General features: G+C 45.3%; 1 long non-coding RNA gene across 2 annotated transcripts; it reads left to right on the top strand.

The window, feature by feature from the left end:
- The first annotated feature begins 2,217 nt into the window (after window positions 1-2,217).
- LOC111825227 lies at window positions 2,218-18,835 on the top strand. 2 transcript variants are annotated; one of them, XR_002828372.1, is made up of 4 exons: window positions 2,218-2,259; window positions 5,345-5,538; window positions 13,429-13,571; window positions 18,274-18,835. It is a non-coding gene; the product is annotated as an uncharacterized LOC111825227 (long non-coding RNA). The 2 variants fall into 2 exon arrangements; XR_002828373.1 differs by lacking the exon at window positions 13,429-13,571.
- Window positions 18,836-19,890: the final 1,055 nt, after the last annotated feature.

Below are 19,890 nucleotides of genomic sequence, written 5' to 3'. Positions count from 1 at the left end.
CTTATTAACTTCCGTGCCATACATGGCTTCCCACAGGTAATTTTTTCAGGTAGTAATTTCATTGATGAAGTTTATCGCGGCCTCTTAGCCGGAGAGGCCAGGCGCGGCCGGGCGGCGGCAGGTGGCAGGTGGCAGGAGGGCGGGGACTGGAGCCGAGGCGCCGCCGCCCGCGCACCCGTTTTGTTGTTGTTGGGAGCCAGGTCCGGGCCCTTTAAGCCGGAAGCCGCAGGCCGGAAGTGCGTCACGCGCGGCCCTACCGACGCCCCGCCCGCCGGACCCGCCGACCACCCGCGCCGGGTTCCCCCAGGACAGCCCGGGCGCAGTTCCCGGCCAGCCCTGCGCCGCCGGAGCCCGCGGGGCCTCACGCAGGCCTCACCGCTAGCTTAGCGGGCGTTGGCATGTCCTGCTTGGACCAGACCCCGAAGATTTGGGGCGGGTTCCTCCATCCTAAGAGTTGTCTCTGGAAAAGTCTGATGTTAAATCAGACTTCTCAAAATGTTTAGTGTGGACTGTCTGCAAAGCAAGGTTCCCGCAGCTTTAGCGGAGAGACCGTGGGGCACTTTGCAGAAGGCGCAGAGGCTTTCAGATCACCCTGAAGTCTACCTCCTAGTGTGAGTGGTTAGTTAACCTTCCTGAGCCTCAGTTTACTTCTGATGGAGCCCGTGATGCCTACCTGACTGCGTGCTGTTGAGTCCATGAGCGATGTATGGAAACCGTCCGGTACAGGTCTAGCGAGTGGCAGTCTCCCAGACACATGTTCATTTCCATTTCCTTCCTCTTGGTCTTCACAAAAGTTGACAAGTGTGTCCTGAGCACCTACTGTGTGTTCAGCACCGTGTTATTTTTCTGTTTTATGGCTTAAACATGGGAACGCAAAGGTTAAGTGCAGTGCCCCAAGCTGACTCACTCCGTTTTCTTCACGAGTTTGGGAGCCAGTGCAGTAAGTTAGAGTTGGTTAGATGTGCATTTTCACAGCTCCAGGAGTCCAGAGGATGCAAGCAGATGATTTGGGGGACTCTGGGGAGCTGGTCTCCTTTTCCTGTTTCAGGAGGGTTAGTGATGGTTTGCTACCACTGTGCTCGTGACCAAGAGCAAGTTCTCCCTCTCAGCCGCGCATGCAGCAGGATGGGTCCCTCACACCTCTCCTCCTGTACCTGGCCCTTTGTGGTAGGACACCTACCCCATCACCCATACCCTTTCAATGCTCTTCTGAAATAAGAGGAAGTCCTCTTTCTTGTCATGGGATAAGGACAGCTTGCTCCGGTTTTCTGTAGAAGTCTCTGGTCTTTTTCTGACTAGTCACTAGTACCTAATGAAACCTTTTTTTTCTAGCTGAAAAAAATGCCTTTTTAGACTCCCTTATATCTAAGGGCAGCCATTTTAACACAATTTGGCCAATAAGATGAAAGTTGAAGCTGCTGCTGGGGCTTCTGGGAAGGATGGACATGTGCAGATCGGGCTCATCCTTGCCCTACACCTGTCTCTCTCTTCCTGGAGGGGTAGAGGTGCAGCAACCATAGTTTAGTCACAAAGCAACAAACAGAGCAGAACAATTAAAAGATGCTGGATCCTTTATGGCACCATCGTGCCACCATATAAGCCCCAAACTGTCACCTCTATGGCTTCTTTTTTTGTCTAATTCCTATTTAAATCAGGAAGTCTCCACAACCACCCAAACCTGCAGATCTTGTCACTTATGCTTGTGACTCAGACTTCCAGGAATCCTTTAGAGCAGCGGTTCTCAACCTGTGGGGTCACGACCCCTTTGGGGGTGGAACCACCCTTTCACAGAGGTCAACTAAGACCATGGAAAACACATATAATTACATATTGTTTTTGTGATTAATCACTATGCTTTAATTATGTTCAATTTGTAACAATGAAAATACATCCTGCATATCAGATATTTACATTACAATTCATAACAGTAGCAAAATTACAGTTATGAAGTAGCAACGAAAATAATTTTATGGTTGGGGGTCACCACAACATGAGGAACTGTATTAAAGAGTCGCAGCATTAGGAAGGTTGAGAACCACTGCTTTAGAGTAATGGGGTCCTCTCACTGGGCACTGTGAAATGTACATTAATGAGAATATACATTAGTAAAAATATTAAAACAGAATGTACACCTCACTATGATAAGCACTATTCTTTTTTTGCTGTTAATTCTCACCAGACGGTATTTTCCCATTGTTTTTAGATAGAGAGAAACATCGATGTGAAGAGACACATCAATTGATTGCCTCCCACACACAGGTACGTGTATTTGACTTGGAATTGAACCCAAGACCCTTCCGTGCACGGGCCAATGCTCTAGCCAGGGCTGATGAGCACTATTTAAAGCAGAGCCCATCAAAGGTTCACTAGCATGGACAAAAATATTTTAAAGTGTAATGAACATTCAAGAGATTGAAATACATGGATATAAAAATGATATATATAGGGTCTGAAAAAGTGATTTTTTTTAACTTTATAGCCACCTGAATTAAGTACCTAAAAATGCTTTTGATGCTGTTGAACTTGGTCACAATAAAAACTGTACGTAAATATCCCATTTTTGTTAAATTATGTATATATGTAGAACCATGCATGAAAGTGGTCCCCAGAATACTGACAGTGTTTAACTTGGAACCTCCAGTAGGAAAAATAGATAGCATTGAGGGGATGCAATTCAGCAGTCACTCAGAGGCTGCTGTGGGCCTTGGGCGCCTAGTCATTGTGTGTGTCACAGATAAGAAAAGGAAGTGTAGCCTGACCGACGTGGCTCCGTGGTTGAGCATCAACCCATGAAACAAGAAGTCACCATTCGATTCCCTGTCAGGGCCCGGGTTGAGGGCTCCATCCCCAGTATGGGGCATGCAGGAGGCAGCCAATCAATGATTCTCTCTCATCATTGATATTTCTATCTCTCTCCCTCTACCTTCCTCTCTGAAATCAATAAAAAAAATCTATAAAAAAAAGAAAAGGAAATGTGAAAGAAGGATTGCATAGCTCAGCTTCCATTTGTTACTTAAGGACAGCCTGTAGTGAGTGCTTAAGAATAGGATGCTAATAGATAACAAAGATTTGTGATCGTTAAGACTAAATCTACTTTTAAGACTATTAACTAATTCAGTACACGTCATCTTAGTGGCTAGTTCAAGAATTTGGGTTGATCTGCCATTACAGTAGCTTTCTTTGTTAACAAATAAAAACAAAGATTTAAAAAATTATTTGTAAATAATAAAAACCGACTCCAGTATTTGTGAGGTGTTTATTTACTTCCAATTATTGTAATCTTTGGGGTGGGAAGGGCAGCTAGAAAAGCCTATACTGACTCAGTCTGCTATATTCCAATTTATTTTACTATTTTAAAGAAAATAAAGGCCTTGTTACTGGGGTTGGTTTGTTTGTTTTTTGCTGAAATGTGGAATACCTTTCAGGAAGGTAAAATACTTCATTGATATTGAATAACCTAGTTTGTGATATTTTGGCTTTTGTTTTTGGTGTGATTTTTTTAATAAACTCTTGGGAGGAAAGACTTTAGTCAAGTGATGATCTTGCAGTTGCAAATTTCAAAGATGATGTTGGCCATCTGGCTTCTGATTCCTTCTATTTCTACACACAACAAACTTGTCTTTTCCCTTAAAAAAAAAAGATGCTGTGCCACAAAGCATCTAATCAAATATTAATCAAGTTTATTATTTGAAAAACAAATGAAATCCTACAGCTACAGCCTAGGAGAATGAGCTCATTTCAACATTGCACTCTCAAAATCTTAATGGGTCCCAGATGTTTGATTATGAACCATACCATTGAAAATGGAAGAAAGAAATCCACATATGCATCAAAAGGCACATGAGTGATTTGATGAAACCTCAGAACAACCCTCGAAGGTAGTAAGGGCAGTGAAGCTTGGAACTGCTAAATGTCCTGCCCACAGTCACACAGCTAGTAGCTTTCCAATAGAGTTCCGATTCCTCTGTAATGCACACACTTCCCACTACCCTGAACTTCTTATTTAGAGATGCTCATGCGTAAGAAGACACGTTTAGGAGGGAGAGGCTTTCAGGCACAACAACTTCAGGTCCCCTAGATCAGTTTCCCAAGTACTGCGGGGATCACCCTTACCACATCTATGAAGGGCCATCGGCCCATTTCGGATTAAACCCATCCAAGGAGAGGAGATGCCCTAGTTTTCACTACAGCACGGCCCGTTGCTCAACAGCTATGGTTCTAAGCGAAGTAGAAACTGCATTCCTATGATTTCTCATTAAGCCACTTTTCTCCTCTTGACCAACCCCAACCCAAAATATAACTCTTATTCCACATGCCAGCCCTTCAAATGTATACCTGTTAAATGCCAGCCTCTCTCTCTCTCTCTTTCTCTCTCTCTCTCTCTCTCTCTCTCTCTCTCTCTCTCATCTTCTTTTCCAAATTAAAGAGCTCCAAATCCTTCAACCATCCTCCAGCATAGTTTCCGGCCCCTTCAGAATACTCACTCACCTGGGCACACACTATTCCGTATACCTTCATCAATTATGGCAGCCGTAATGAGCATTTAGACACACTGTGATTTTAGAACAATCTTTATAAGGACACATCTGTTATTTCTATAAATTTCTGCATCAATAGAAATCTTCATAAGCTGGCTTAGCAATTGGATTTCCTGCTTTTCAGAAACTACATGTCCAGTCAGTACTTAGGCAGGGGTGGGGAATGTCTGGCCCTCGGGCCGCGTAAGGCCTGTAAAATCATTTGGTCTGGCCCTGCCAAGGCATTAGGGGTGAGCTAATTAAACGTTTGACCAAATTTGGCAGGCTCATTTTTAAGTTGATAAATTTGTATGGCCCGCAAATTATGTTATCAATATCCAAATGGCCCTTGGCAGAAAAAGCGTTCCCCACCCCTGACTTAGAGTGACCATTTGGCTAACACAGAAGTCTGTTATTTCTCTGATGATTCTATGGAGTGATTTATTTATGATAATGCTTGAAAAAAACATAGCTAAATAGCTATACTGACTTCTCCTTCAGGTGACCAGAGAGACCGGGGGGGGGGGGAGCAATTCCTTATATTTTTCACCCTTTAGAGAATTTTGACCTAAGTGTATACATTAGTTGTCTATTGCTGCAAAACAAATTACCCCAAAACTGTGGGTCACAACATTGGGAGCAGCTTAGCTGATGGTTCTGGTCCGATGTCTCATGACACTGCAGTCAAGATTGCAGATGGCATTCAGTTATCTGCAGGCCCAGTGGGACTGGAGGATCTACTTCCAAGGTGGCTCTCCATAAGGCTGGCAAGGCAGCTGGTTCTTGGTGCGAAGTCTCAGCGCCTTTCCCTGTGGATCTCTCCACAGCACTGCTTGAGTTTCTCACAACATGGTGGCTGGATTCCCCCAGAAAGAGATCCAATGGACCAAGGTAAAAGCAGAAACGGCATTCCTGACTTAGTCTCGAAAATCATCCTGTCACCTGCACGGTGCTCTTGGTCACAAACCCCAGCTCCGAGTCGGTGTGGGAGGAGAGAAGACATGAGCATGAACACCAGGAGGTAAGGACCATCCATGTCGTGTTGGAGGCCAGCTGCCATAACGTACCTTCCCAAAGCACAGCAGGTCAGGATAGATACCCCGTTCCGTCTACAGGCAGCTACCCAAGTCCAAATCCCAATGGTGGCCTTGCAATTGTTTCACAATGCTTGCCTTTCCTCTGGTATTCAGCCTCTCTCTTCCAGATAAATTTCACCAAGTTCCTCCCCTCAAAATAGAACTATCTAGCACTACTGGCTATGTTTCTCAAATGTTTACCTTTGGTGCTGAAAGCAAACATAGTTGAGTTTGGGATATTAAATTTGCTACTCTAAGTGCAAATAAATAAGTCACTGATTTGAGCATGGGGAACAGTCATTGGCCTAACCAGGGGTTCTTAATCTGGGTACAGTTACTCTGGACTGCCTATGAGACTGTACGTATGCACACATGTGCAGTTATCCAGAGGGAGAGTCCATGGCTTTTATCAGCTCCTCAAGGGGCCATTCGTAACAACTGCCAAAGCCCCCATAAAATCCAGTCTTCCCTGTAAGGTTTTCCCAGTTAATGGACATAGATTTATTGAGCTGATTATTACATTATTACCTAAAGGAGTCCCCCAAACAGTTCACTGCCTGCTTTGTGATAATAGGGATAAATTCTTTAAATAGTTCTCCTTTTCAAGTTGTGCTGAAATAAACTCTGACAGTGGAGGACAAAGGAGGGACCCCGAGGAGGGAGAGATCCCCGGCCTGAGCATGCAGTGTCCTCTTAGGCCAGTGGTTCTCAACCTTCTGGACCTTCAAATACAGTTCCTCATGTGGTGACCCAACCATAAAATTATTTTCGTTGCTACTTCATAACTGTAATGTTGCTACTGTTATCAATCATAGTGTAAATATCTGATATGCAGGATGGTCTGAGGCGACCCCTGTGAAAGGGTCGTTCAACCGCCAAAGGTTGAGAACCGCTGTCTTAGGCAGCTCTCCCAGCCCGTGGCTGCTGCTGTGGCCCCTTCCAGCCATGCCCAGTGGCCAGCAGTGCGCAGCCCCTTCCATGAACAGCTTCTCCCACAACCCCTCCAGTGGCACCCCAGTGAGGACCATCAGTACAACACCCTCCATGAACAGCTTTCCTTCACCCCCTTAGCAGCTCTGCACCCTCAGGGAACTTCTCTGATGTGAGATGAGTCACAGTCACCAGACCTCTTCAAGGATGGTCTGTCTCAGCCCTCAGGCATAGCTGGTCCCTCTATCTGATTTTCTTACATTCCTCAGCATTCTCTTTGCTCCTTACCCGACATCTCCCTATCTTTCCAATTCCCTGTTGTGAGTAGGAATCTTTGTACTTAACCTTCCATATTCAGCATATTGTTTCTGCCTCCTAACTGGCCCCTGACTGACACAGAATTGCATCAGTAGTGATCCTAGGAGACAGACACACAGGCACTTGGAGGATTGCTGTGGCCGTGCCCTTTGGCCGCGCTCCTCCCCAGTGGGAAATGAGGCAGTTCATCCAACTCTCATCTGTGGTTGACAGCGATGATGAGCCAGCTGAAGCCAGGGATTGCCCAAGCGGTGGCCGCACAGGACCATCATGGCAGTTAAGGTGTCTATAAGGACAGGGGTAGGAGATCGATTCCTCTGAGAGCACCTTAGCCCTCATAGGAAGAAAGTGACGAGCTCGTGTCTTTCAACTCTCAGCTCAAGTCACAGTCAGAGACCAGAATGCTTCCCTGACACTCCCTGACAGCTATAAGGAACCATTTAGTTCTCTCGGGCACAGCAGTAATATCGTTGAAAATCAAGCACAACATTTTAACTGAAGGGTTGCTGAATTACAGCAATAACTGAATGCACAGACCCATCACATTTTTGTGACAGTTAGGGTATTACACGGGGAAGAATGGGATCCTGATCATTGGAGTGGGGGCATCCGCTTGGACCCAGATGACACTGACAACCTGGAAACCACGTCACTCAGCCTCCTCTGTCAGTGGATGTAGCCAGCCCTTTGCTGGAAAACTCTGTGATAACCTCACGTGGGGGCAGTTTCTTAAAAGAGGATCTTTATTCTCCTCCAGACCCACCAGCCCTATAAGCTGGGTTAAATTTCAGCATGCTCAGGGGCAAGTGCACACTGTGACCCAGGAAGAAATAGCTTACACAGAAAATAATGGCAAACTCTGCTAATGTGTCTCAGCAGAAATCAGGGACCTGCATGGGAATGTATTCTGAATGTGAGATCGAGGAGGGTGACATATGACACTAGACTGGGGCAATTAACTGATACGAATACACTGACTAGAGATTCCGCATTTAATGTGTTAGTTCATGAAGCTAAAGGTAACTTTCAGAATTGATTGACTGGCTGATTGATTGATTGATTGACTAAGACTGGGACCCATGGCCTACATGTAATATAGCTGCAATACCAGAGTTTTCCTGACACAATGTAGATCAAGGAATCCCGGGGCCAGGCAGATAGGCATGTTAAACCGTACCATGTATGTTACCTGCACATCCACTCTACCCCGCCAACATTCCATGAGAAGGCCCAGAAAATATGTTAGTGAGAGGAGCACCCCATCCTTATGGAGCTCTGGGGTTGCTCTCAGTGGCAGGCCTGGCGTGGCCGCAGGGGATGCTGCCTTGGGATGAACTCCCCAGTTGAAGTGCCAGTTGGGGACACAGCCGGGAAGGGTGGGGTCTGTTTGATAGGATGCCCTGTGTGCTTTCAGTCAGAGACCATGACGTGCAGAGAGGCATGTGGGTCGTTAGCTCACCTGCAAAAACACTTCTGTCCACCACTGGCGTTAAGAATAGCTGTGCTGTTCACTATCGCGGAGGACACAAAGTAGTAAGATGTAGCTGCCTTCAAGGAGTTTGCAATTTAGTTGGAAAAAATAAGCACGTAAGTGACTGTAAGAGACAAGGAAGTAAGGGAGGTGCCCCAGGCGCTTCTGCGACCCAGCTCATCTCAGCCAAAATCAGAGGAGGAAAGTGAGGGGAAGTGTGTCATCTGCCATGTCAAAGTGGGCTGGGCGATGTGCAAAAGGCAAACAGTAATTTACATGGTTCTTGCTTTCCTTGGCCTTTTCCAACGTTTCCTCACACTTCCCCCGGAGTTTCTGTTCATCAAAACCCCACCCCTGCCCTTCCCTGGCCCAGCTGGGATGCTCAGTTCGGCCTCCAGCTGCGCCGAGGAGATAAGACAGGCCCCACACCACCAGACTGGCATGTGTGCCTTCTCGAGGCCTGCCTTTCACTGCGCCATTCTTTTTTTTTTTTTTTAATTGATTTCAGAGAGGAAGGGAGAGGGAGAGAGATAGAAACATCAATGATGAGAGAGAATCATTGATCGGCTGCCTCCTGCATGCCCCCTACTGGGGATCAAGCCTGCAACCCAGGCATGTGCCCTTGACTGGAATCAAACCTGGGACCCTTCCGTCCTCAGGCCGACGCTCTATCCAATGAGCCAAACCAGCTAGGGCTCACTGCGCCATTCTTAAAGAGCCTCACCCTCACCCACTCTCCACCATCCTGCCAGGTTCACCTCCAGTAACTACAATTTTGTTGTTGTTGTTAACCTTCCCCGAGGATATTTTTTTCCCATTGATTTTTAGAGAAAGTGGAAGGGAGGGAGGGAGGGAGGGAGGAGGGGAGAGAGAGAGAGAAACATCGATGTGAGAGAGATACAATTGCTTGGTTACCCCCCGCACGCGCCCCAACAGGGGCTGGGGATTAAACCTGCACCCCAGGTACATGCCTTTGACTTGGAATTGAACCCGAAACCTTTGGATGCAAGGGCAACGCTCTAACCATTGTGCACACCGGCCAGGGCAACCATTTCTTTATGTTAGTAGTGCCTTCCTTATTAATTGTGTTAAGATTCCGAGGCCAGATCTTGGATCATGAGAATAATGGATTGGTTTGATTGACAAGGAAGAGGAAAGAGGAATGACAGCTAAGTCAAGTACTTTAAATACTGTACACTAGAAACCCATTTCACTCACTCATTTATTCATTCATTCATTCAAAGCACTTTGCACTCCAAAGATTTTATGCTTTTAATGTTTTATTGAAAAATATTTCCAAACTTGCCCTGACCGGTTTGGCTCAGTGGATAGAGCGTCGGCCTGCAGACTGAAAGGTCCCAGGTTCGATTCCGGTCAAGGGCATGTACCTTGGTTGCAGGCACATCCCCAGCAGGAGGTGTGCAGGAGGCAGCTGATTGATGTTTCTCTCTCATCGATGTTTCTAACTCTCTATCCCGCTCCCTTCCTCTCTGTAAAAAATCAATAAAATATATTAAAAAAAAAAAGAAAAATATTTCCAAACTTTATGCCTAACAATTTTTAAATAGTTGCATAATTGGTCAAGAGAAAAGGCCAAAGTTCTTAAGAAAAATCTTGGCTGACTTCACATTTCTTTCCCCTTCTTAATTTCTTTCTTTGTGTATTACTCCTCATGACTCCCTAGGGTTTGAAACTAGGTTGAGTCTTTGAAATAGCAAGCTGGCTTTGACCAAGAAAACTTGTTAAATTCCAGGCTTTAGGGAGTCATGGGACAGCTTCTTGAGTATAGTCTTTGTAATACTCATTGGTAAAGAATGCAGGATTTTATCTCCCTGAAGGGGTTTATGTTTCACAACTTTGACGTTGCCCAGAGCAAAATGCTCAGTTCTGTTGCAAGAAGCTGCACCTAAGATCACTCCAGAAGGAAGGCAAAGCAACTTAACATTAGCAGGGTGCCTATTACCAATGTGGGGGGGGGGGTGCTAGGTGCTTTTATCTAGTGAGCTCTTGAATCCCTTCAAGATAAACCCTAAGCCCCCACTTTCAAACTCACCCTTCCCCATCCTTAGCTGTTTTCTCAATGCTTCCGAGTGACATCTACTGCATTTACCATGTGGTAATTGTCTTTCTGTAAGTCTGTCTCTCTCACCAGACTATGAGCTCCCCTTAACCCTATTTTCATCACTGCTGCCCAGAACAATTTCTGCTGTATAATAACAATAAATATTATTGACTAGATGATAATACTCATTTTACAGAGAAGGGAAATGAGCTATAGAGAAGTTAAGTTATGTGCCCAAGGTCACAATAATCGATAGAGCTGTTGATATAAAAGCCCACAAAATTGATGGCATTTCTATTTGTTTCTATTTAACACTGCTTCTAGCTTCCGTTTCTGTAGGATTTTGGTGTTACCATCTATGTCCTCTTTCATGGTGCCGTAATAGACAGCGGAGTGTCTGGGAGAACTCCCAGATGGAAATCTGGCCACACTGAGGAGCTGTATCCTGGGGTTAGCAAAAACTGTTGGGGGAGGGGCATCATTCTTCAGACATCTGCTAGGAATCCCAGGTAGCTAAAAGCAGCATCCCCCAATTAACTTGCTGGTTATCCACCCAGAAGAACAACCACAGGAATCTCAACGTTGTGCCTGATTTTTATCTCTAATACATTTTCTTCTGTCATTTAATCACTGGCCATATTGCAGGCATTTTCCTGCTAACTCTTCAGCCAAACTCAGCATTTTAATCTATTACTTATCATCGCACAAATGACTGGAATCTCCTATAATTATATGCTTATAGCTTTTTATTTTGTCTATGAAAGTCATTCTTTGGTTAACATAGCCATTTCTTATTCACTCTTGTCCCAAATTGCAGCTTATAGAGTAGCACTTCAGGAAGGGAAAATCGTGGGGCTCCGCCCTTATAAACCCCTACATTTGTGAGGACACCAAGGGACCTACGAAAGTAAAGGCGCTTCAAGGAGGAAAAGAAAGCCCGGCATAAGTGGGTGCTTTTTCTCTGTTCAAATGAGAGATGATCTTTGCTCCCCACCATTTTTGTATCTGTGGAAGCTTCTATTTTTAAAAGTTGCTTGTTCACAAATTCTTCAGACTTTTATGTGAAGAATCTGAGAGTGATATTCAAGTTGTGGATCTCCTATTTACTATTCAAGTTGTGGATCTCCTATTTACTATTCTGTTATTAAATTTCTTATTAGAAGTGCTTAGTGTCATATTTTCAAGAGGAAATATACACAGTTTGTCACACAGGAAACAGACGAAATGCACCAGGAAGCTCACGACTGCTGTGGTTACCCACTCGGCCACTGGGTGGCTCCACTGCTTCGCTCCACTCTGTCTCCCATGGAAGTTTCCAGGAACACAGAGGAAGAGCGAGGCTTTATTTACAGAATGCTTAACTGGGAAGTGATGCAGCACTTACATCCTAGACATTTTATTCAGAAGCAGTTCTGCTCATGTATGCAGTATTTTCTTACGCTCTTTGATAACTGGGCGTTTGACTTGCCAAGAAGAGGGGGAAACCTCTATTTGTCCCTTAATATCTCATAATTTCCTATTCCAATGTTTTCATCAGAACCAAAATTTCTTCCTGTGTGACATCTTGGCTAGCTTCAGAGCTGTCATTTCCAGAGTCCTAAAGTAACTCAAGTGAAAACAACAACAAAATGTTACCATTAGCCCTAGCCAGTTTGGCCCAGTGGATAGAGCCTTGGACTGCAGTCCCAAGGGTCCTGGGTTCGATACCTCAGTTGCAGGCTCCTCCCAGGCTCTGGTTGCATGCAGGAGGCAACCAATCAATGTGTTTCTCTAACATCGATATTTCTCTGTCTTTCCCTCTCTCTTCCATTTTCTCTAAAAATCAATGGAAAAATATCCTCGGGTGAGGATTAAAAATAATAATTTTTAAAAAGTTATCTCTAGACAGGAATAGAATAAATTCTCCTTTTGGAAAGGTGGGAGGCTGTGTTGGTGTTGGCCTCTCCCTGTACAGATGTCATGTGCTCTGGTAGGGGCTAGTGAATAGAAGAAAGGTGGGGTAACCCACACCACAGATGTGCAATTGGCCTCAGGGTAAGGGATCTTTAAGGCTACTTCTCCCTAAGTTCACAGATCTACACCTTGGGTCTGGCCATTATTTAGACACTTGACCTCCATTTATATTTCAGTATGCCATGACACTAGCATTTTGTGCCTTTACGATAAACTTTTTCTCCATCCTGCCTTCTTTTAGTGTAATATTTCTCCCCCAAACCTACCGTTTTCTTCTGTGTTCTTTGTTCCATTTGCAATCTCTTATCCCCATTTTTTAAAATATATTTTTTATTGATTTTAGAGAGGAGAGGAGAGGGAGAGAGAGGTAGAAACATTGATGGTGAGAGAGAATCATTGACTGGCTGCCTCCTGCACACCCCACACTGGGGATCCAGCCGGCGACCCAGGCATATGCCCCAAATGGGAATCAAACTGTGATCTCCTGGTTCACAGGTCAATGCTCAACCAGTGAGCCATGTCAGCTGGGCTCCTAGCCCCATTTTAATTTTTTTCTTTTTTGCCATCCCTTTTCACTTGCTAGGTTGAGTGTATAATTTTTGAATGAGAGTCATTATTTTAAAAATTCTATTTTAGCCCTGAATCATTCCATCAGAGGAAAGGAATTCCAGAAATCTAGCATAAATGGTTCAGAATTTGAGGCGCCCCTGGATGTGAATACAATTCAATACTTGAGCTAGGAATCACTATCATTCAATAAATTAGCTGTGTAACGGATTTACTTATCTGCCTGGGGAAACCAATGAATGGTGGAATCGGATGACAAACATTTGAATTCAAACAGCAGTGAAATTGGAGAGAGATCATATTTTTGATTCTACAAACTATAAGTAGAGGAACTAAAATCAGAACTTGCTGTAGATGATAGAACTCTGAGTGAGAAAATAGAATTTAAATACCAAGTTTACCGTCTCAGGGAAAAAATAGTCGTAAGTTAAAGAATACATCATATTAAATATATTCAAGTAGGTAAGGAAGAAGAAGTAATGGGGGATCTTGAGTCTCAGGGTTGAGAATGATTTAATGTCATGGAATTCACAGAGTTCCCTGCAGAAGGCGGGGGAGAGGAGTAAAGAATATAATTGCTGACCAGGGAGAGAGGTTAATCTCAGCTATCATCGGACCAAGAGAAGACAAATCTACAAAAACCCTAAAAGCCCAGGCAGGTCACATCCATCCTTAAGGTAGGTCAGATCCCTTTTCTGTCTGTCCCATATGTCAATAGCGCTATCTCTCCTGTCAAAAACAGGGATATTTCCAGAGTGGGATTCACGTGGCAGCAGCTACCCCCACCGCAGAGGCTTCCTTCTCTCCCAAGGTTGCTGGGGTTAGACATGTGTTTTTTTGAATGAGACTGCAGTGGCTGGGCCCCACGGGACACTAGGTTATATGTAGGTTACATTTGAGTTATATTTGAGTCTCAGATAGGGCTAAATCTGAAATACTCTTCATCCATAAATAGACTTGTGTCGATAAAGATTTAGATTAAAAATATATTTAAAGCCCCGGCCAGCGTTGCTCAGTATGGCCAGCATTGTCCCATGCAACTGGTTCAGTTCCCAGTCAGGACACATACCTAGGTTTCGGATTCGATCCTTGGTGGGGCTCATACTGAAACCGATTGCTGTTTTCTCTTCTCTTACCTAGGTTTCGGATTCGATCCTTGGTGGGGCTTACTGGAGGAAACCGATTGCTGTTTCTCTCATCTCTCTCTCTCTCTCTCTCTCTCTCTCTCCCCCTTCTCTCTCTCTCCAAAAATCAGTAAAAACATATCTTCCAGTGAGAATATTTTAAAAATGTATTTAAATATTCCCAAATAATTAATGTATCTGTGCAAATATGCAGGCCCGTCTTGCAGCAACTTGAGTTCACTGTTCTTCCTTCCTCTTTATTTTAATAATGAGGTGTTTCCAGAATACAGAAAACTATAAAGAATTCTATAGTGAACTTGCAGGTACCTATCAGTCAACTCAAAGTATAACATCTTCCTTATTTGCCTGAGCACCTTACTTTGAATTTTTAAAAAACAATGAAAATATTTCAGGTGCAGATGAAATCCCAGTGCCCTCTCTCCCAAGCCTAGTCCCCATTATCCTTCCCTGTAAGTAACCACCAGCGTGAATCTGGCGTTTATCATTCCGTGTATGTTTTTATAGTTTGACAACAAAGGCATGAATTCCTAAGCATATATATATATATATATATATATATACACACACACACATATACACATACAGTGGGGCCTTGACTTACGAGTTTAATTCGTTCCGTGACGGAGCTCGTAACTCAAATTACTCATATGTCAAATCAATTTTCACCATTACAATGAATTGAATGCTAGGCTGATGTTGTGGCGTTCACTGTGACGTTCGCTGCGCCAACTAGCGGTTGGGTATCTGAAGCTGGCTCGTAACCCGAATTTTAACTTGCAACTCGAAGCAAAAAATCGGCCGAGAGACAGCTCGTATCTCGAAAAACTCATTAGTTGGGGCACTCGTAAGTCAAGGCCCCACTGTATATGAAAATATTTTAACCTTTTATAAAATAGCAACATACTGCATATAGCCTTGTGCGATTTGCTTTTTTTAAAAACTTAACATTGTATTTTTAAAGTTGTCTGTTTTGTGACATTCATTAAACTTCATCCATTGCATGTGAAAGGCATGTTACTAGTCAAACGGCAGGGCTCTGAGTCGGTAGATCTCATGGCCCAGCAATACTCACAATCTCTTTCTCACCTCCCCCACCACCCAGTCTTTCATTTCCCTTATATTTATTCTTACCTCCTCCTACTCAGAACTCCACTCAGATTCTCTCACCCCATCTCCTTCCCCATAACTCTTTCCTTACCATAAGTGTCATCTTTCCCACTTACATTTAGTTGCAGCTGCCCTGATCTGTAGGCTTATTTTTTAAAATATATTTTTATTGATTTCAGAGAGGAAGGGAGCGAGAGAGATAGAAACATCAATGATGAGAGAGAATCATTGATCGGCTGCCTCCTATACGCCCCACACTGGGGATAGAGCCCACAACCTGGACATGTGCCCTGACTGGGAAGCTAACCGTGACCTCCTGGATCACAGGTTGATGCTCCACCACTGAGCCACGCTGGCTGGGCTGTAGGCGTATTTTGCCTTAAACCCTGGGCCGGTGAACAGAGGCAACACTATCCACCTGTCCAAAAAGATAAGAAGGGTAGATAAGCAGGTGGTGACAGAGCATCCCAGTGAATCTGGGCCGGGCCTGGGGACCTGCTGGGCACCCCGGCCAGAGGCGGAGGAGAAGGAACATGGAGGGTGCTCCCCGGAGGCACCAAGGGGAAACGAACTCCAGGAAAGAGTAGAAAACCAAGACTGGAATCCCAAGGAGATCACGTGCCAGTGCCACGACCATGGGGTCGGAGGAAGGACCGAAGTCAGCCCGGCAGGGCCACGTTGACCTTGTGTTTGGCTCTATCAGTATGTGGCTCATGCAGGTGCCAGCAGCTGAGCCGAGAGCGGCCAACACAGGCAGACAGACAGCAGGAGGGTCGGAGAAAAGGTGGTGGCAGAAGGAGACGCCATGGGAGTGGTTGAGGCATGGGTTTGTAAGTAGCAAAACTGGCAGAGACTGTTGGGCGGAACCAGGCCCCAGGAATGACAGGAAGGCTGGCACAGGTGAGTGTCAGCTGCTGAGCAGGACGGACCAGGTTGGCCAGAACTAGAGCTGAAGTCGTGTTGGGCTTTGACTCAGGTAGAGGAGTTAGGAGAGAGTAGAAGAGACGCAGTAGCAAGCCGAGGCAGTGAATGGTCAGCGTGAAGCGAGACAGGGCAGGCCAGATGGCTGATGCCGTGGAGCCAACTTTCCGGCTGCAATCCAAGAACCAAAATAAATGTTAAGTCCAGCCTGGCGGGTGTAGCTCAGTGGTGGAGCATCGACCTATGAACCAGGAGGTCAGGGTTCGATCCCTAGTCAGGGCACATGTCAGGGTTGTGGGCTCGATCCCCAGGGTGGGGCGTGCAGGAGGCAGCCGATCAATGAGTCTCTCTCATCATTGATGTTTCTATCTCTCTCTCCCTCTCCCTTCCTCTCTGAAATCAATAAAAACATATTAAAAATCAAAACAAAATGTTAAGTCCATTTTAGTGAAGGCCAATTTTAATCTATGCTTTGCTGGTGATACAGGACCTGTAGCTATATCCATAATGCCCATGCGAAACCCACTCTGAAGTGGGGGCAATTGTCTCTGTAACTATTAGTCTAGATAGGTTCAACCAAAAGGAAAAGATGAAGGCAGAACCACTCAACACTATATTTAAACTGATGCACATTAATCCGGTTTAGAGGAGCTTGAGGAAATGTAACTGACAGTGTTGAAATTCACAGAACTTTTCATTGAGACTTCATTTTCCAGGAATAGCATTTCAGTTAGTCACATTTTTATCTTCCACTAAAGTGTACCTTTAATTTAGTAGAAATAACGACCAATTGAATACTAATATAATCTTGTTCTTTATACACAAAATAAAGAAGATGATTAGGCATCAAGACTGAGTCAAACATAGGTTAAAGTCTTTGGCTAAGAACAAACAATGGGCAAATTTTTAAGTTAGAATTTATAATTCCATTGTGAATTTAACTAACTTGTTAGTGTAACTTAGAATGTCAGCACATAAAAAAGATAACCCTGGGCCTGGCCGGGTAGCTCAGTGTGTTAGAGCATCATCCTGATATGCCAAGGTTGCGGGATCCATCCCTAGTCAGGGCACATACAAGAATCAATCAGTGAATGCATAAATAAGAGGAACAACAAGTCAGTGTTTCTCTCGCTCTTTCTCCCTTCCTCTATCCCTTTAAATCCATAAATAAATAATTTTTTAAAAAAGATAACCCTGCCAGGCTGGTGTGACTTGGCGGTTGAGTGTCAACCTATGAACCAGGAGGTCATGGTTCAATTCCTGGTCAGGGCACATGCCTGGGTTGTGGGCTTGATCCTCAGTAGGGAGTGTGCAGGAGGCAACTAATAAATGATTCTCTCTCATCATTGGTGTTTCTATCTCTCCCTTCTATTCTCTGAAATTAATAAAGACATATTTTTTTAAATGATAACTGGGTCTCAGTTGTAGCTATAGATTGTAAATCTTGTGTCAGATCAAATTTTTGCCAACAGATACTAATGACTTTACTGAAAACGGGATAGTCAGAATGGAATTGAAAGTGTAAACTCACCCAAGTCCATTATGATGTTAGCAAATAACTTCCTTATTATGATATTAGCAAATATTCAGTCTTTAAAATGATCCCTGATATATTCAACAGTCATCACGGGAGCATAATTTTTTAAATGATTTGTCCAAAGTTCCTATTCATCCATCCTAGCAATAGAGCCAAGTGTCTGAGATACAACAGCTGCCCTGGGAATCTTGTCCAACGAGCAAGCTCACTGCTATCCACAGTTATATCTGGTCTTTCCCACCCCCAAGCACACACAGAAGATTGTTGTCATTCTTGGCACTGGGCAATAGAAGTAGCAAGACATGCGGGCCAGGCGCCAGAGGCGGAATGTCCCTCCACCTGTTTTGTGCTGTAAGACAGACTTCCAGGGGCGAGGCGGTCGGAGGGCTGTGTCCTGGAGCGGCAGCTGAATGCGCCAGCAGGACCCTTGGCAGCAGGGCCTGGGCACTGAGGCTGGGCATTCAGGAGAGCTAAATGCAGAAAAAAAACTTGAGCAAACTGCTTCCTGGTACGCTGAGGACCTGAATGGGAAATGAAGACGTACCAGATTCTCGCTGTTCTTACACAGCCAAGGTCAGGTTTCCAACTCCGATTTATTCTGATATTTCCCCCCAAAAGTGCTATGGCAATGTACAAAGGCAATAAAAACTCTCTTTTTTTTCCTTTTAGAAAAGTGTTACTGCTGTGTTACGCTCTCGCTTGCAAAGTTCCCCCATCCCAAAGTAACAGCTTCATACCACAGTCCAGCACAGCCATGGCGGAGAGGTTCCTCTGGGAAGACGGGTGACTTATTCTAAATCTCCAAGGGACAGCTCCTTAGGTTGGAGGGCGGAATGTGCCAGCGTGCTTGTTGACTATGTCCCGTGCGATGTCATGTGAAAAAAGCTGGGGCTGAAGTCTGGCCTCTCCGGCCTGGCAGACACAAACCCCGCCACTAAGCGGGCCCCCTGGCCTGGGAGAACTTGCGGCAGGAAGGACTCCTCCAGAGTCCAGCACGCATTACCTGAGGAGGTGGGCTGGCAGCAGGAGGGGGAGCAGGTGCAGGCTGCTGTGAATTTTGTGCTGTGTGCCCGGTGCCTTCTGTAACCCAGGATTACAACCTAGAAGCCTAGCAGTTTGGGAGAATTCCTGCAGCAACTTTCAGTTTTTCAGGAAGCGCAAAAGTAATTGTTTATTCAAAATGAAACCTCAGGATGACTTTTAGTTAGAAAAAAAAATCTTGACTCTGGTTTCCTCTTAAGAAAATAAATTCGTTATTATGGAACAAATGTGTTTGCCTGTAAACAAAGTCTTTCAAAACAGACCTTTTATGGGGACAGTCCTTTTAAAAGGGGTTTTCAGTGGGAAGTGGAATAAAACATACTGTCCTAGAGAAGTGTTTAAGGGGTGTAATTTTCCCAATTATTTTCATTAAAAACTGACAAACAGTGGCTAACCTCCCATTATACTCCGCATCTAATTCATGGAAGTACTGGAGACTTGAAAAGACTACCCCGGGAGAGGCCATGGAAAGTTCCAGGCCTCTGCATCCGCAGGGACTTCCTTGCGGAGTGTCCCGGATCCAAGACCTTGCCTCTTGGCCGGGGCTGCAGGGAATGGTAGCAACCAGTAGAGGCAGACCTTGCTGGGCTGGGAGCTGGGAGCACTGTCCTGGAGCCTGAGCCCCGTCCTGGAGCCTGAGTCCCGTCCTGGAGCCTGAACCCCCTCCTGGAGCCTGAGCCCCGTCCTGGAGCCTGAACCCCCTCCTGGAGCCTGAGCCCCGTCCTGGAGCCTGAGCCCCATCCTGGAGCCAAGGGCCCTATCCTGGAGCCTGAACCCCGTCCTGGAGCTGGGAGCCTGAGCCCCGGACTGGAGTGGCACATCCTCTAGAGCCCAGGCAGAGTGTGCACCTCACTTCCACGGGGTCGAGAAATGTGGACAACAGCATCTATTACCAATCTCCCTCATTTCGTCGGCAAGAACAAGTGAGCTGTTTCAATGGGCACAGAAGTGCATTTGCTCATTAAACCGGCAGCACTGCTCAGAGACCAATCCTATGCCGGTTGTGTGCTCAGTGCTGGGGTGTAAAGGTGAAGGAGACTCATGGGCCCACAGTCAGGACTGTCCAAAACTGACGTAGGTAAATCATTCTGGGACAACAACCCAGCTGGGACCCGGGTTCCTCACCCTCCCGCCAGGGGTGTTGCACCCAAACTTTGCAAGGGACCCGTGTCTCCCTTCCATAGGATCCAAGAACCTTGGGTGCTGGACAGCTGCTCTGCCAGGGAAATCCTGTAAGAAGCTAAC

This window comes from Myotis lucifugus, unplaced genomic scaffold (assembly GCF_000147115.1).
Source record: "Myotis lucifugus unplaced genomic scaffold, Myoluc2.0 scaffold_18, whole genome shotgun sequence".
Lineage (NCBI taxonomy): Eukaryota > Metazoa > Chordata > Mammalia > Chiroptera > Vespertilionidae > Myotis > Myotis lucifugus.
The sequence above is the reverse complement of the archived record's forward strand: the minus strand, read 5'-3'. Positions and strand labels throughout refer to the sequence as shown.